Here is a 1,752-nt window from a genome sequence, read left to right as displayed (position 1 = left end):
AAGTCATTTCCTAACAAGCACAGTGAGAAAGTTAAAACATTAAGGCGCATTCAAATAAACCACGATTAACTAAGTGTCTAATATAGGCTGACTTGTGAAGGATAAAGATGCAAATAGGACATTGTCTCATTTGGCAGTCAGCTTTTCAAATGAATGCATGCAATAAGTTGCAATAGGTGTTATACAGTAATTCTTTATCCAAATTATAGTCTATTAATTCTGTTATGTAATTTAATTTTGACGAATTTTAATTTCAGTATAGTTGAATTGAAACTCATTGCTGCTGAGAACGATAAGGGAGGAAAGCAACATTTTAACCTGGTAAAAGACATAAAGCAGTTGACATAAGAAGATAGGTTTCAGCAATGGCAGATGGGAAAGCATAAAAGATAAAGGGGGAAAAAAAAACTTTGTCCTTCATCAGGAAGTAGTGAAGAGTTTGGTATCCTACGTGAGATTGTCTAACAGAGCTGGGACTGAAAAGTCCAGATACAAAAGCAGAACAAAAAAACAAAGTCTAGAAAGCAGTGGTCACCAGCTTCTGTACTAGAAAATCACAAAACCGAATCCTTAGATGGAGGATTAGAGGACAGAGAAAAGAGCATGCTGGTCTATAAGAGTGTCTGTGACAGAACCAATCATAATCATTATCATCTATTTATCAATTTAGAGAAAACACAAATTCAAAAAAGCAAGGGATGAAGCTAAATTTCACATAATACATTAATCAATACTGTCTTAAGATATTTAAAATATATAGGCATGCCTTGGTGATATTGCGGGTTCCATTCCAGACTACTGCAAAAAGCAAATATCATAATAAAGAGAGTACATGAATTTTTTGGTTTTCCAGTGCATATGAAAGTTATGTTTATACTATATCATAGTCTATTAATTGTGCAATAACATTATGTCTAAAAGCACACCATACATACGTTAATTAAAAATATTTCATTGCTAAAAATTGATAATGATCATCTGAGCCTTCAGTGAGTTGTAATCTTTTTGCTGCCAGAGGGTCTTACCCTAATAATGATAGTGTTGAACTGATTAGGGTGGTTGTTGCTGAAGTTTGGGGTGGCTGGAGTAATTTCTTAAAATGAGACAATGATGAACTTTCTGGCATCAATTGACAATTCCTTTCATGAAAGATTTCTCTACAGCATGTGATGCTATTTGATAGTATTTTACCCACAGTAGAACTTCTTTCAAAAGTGGAGTCGATCATTTCAAACTTTGCCACTGCTTTACCAATTAAGTTTATGTAATTTTCTGAACCCTTTGATATCATTTCTACAATGTTCCCAGCATCTTCACCAGGAGTAGATTCCATATCAAGATACCACCTTCTTTTCTTATCCGTAAGAAGCAACTTCTCATTTGCTGAAGTTTTATCATGAGATTGCAGCTATTCAGTCACATCTTCAGGTTCTACTTTTAATTCTAGTTTTCTTGGTATTTCCACCATATCCGAGGTTACTTCCTCCACTAAAGTATCCATAAGGTTTCGAATCAACTTCTTCCAAACTCCTGTTAATGTTGACATTTTGACCTTCTCCTGGGCATCATGAATGTTATTAATGACATCTAGAATGGTGAATCCTTTCTAAAATGTTTTGCATTTACTTTGCTCAGATTCATCAGAGGAATCACTAAGGCAGTGATGATTATTTCTCAAATAATAAGACTTGGAAGTCAGCATTACTTCTTGATCCATGGGCTTTAGAATGGTCATTGTGTTAGCAGTCAAGA

Source organism: Propithecus coquereli, unplaced genomic scaffold, assembly GCF_000956105.1.
Source record: "Propithecus coquereli isolate 6110/MARCELLA unplaced genomic scaffold, Pcoq_1.0 Scaffold547, whole genome shotgun sequence".
Taxonomy (NCBI): Eukaryota; Metazoa; Chordata; class Mammalia; order Primates; family Indriidae; genus Propithecus; species Propithecus coquereli.
Note: the sequence above shows the minus strand (reverse complement) of the source record.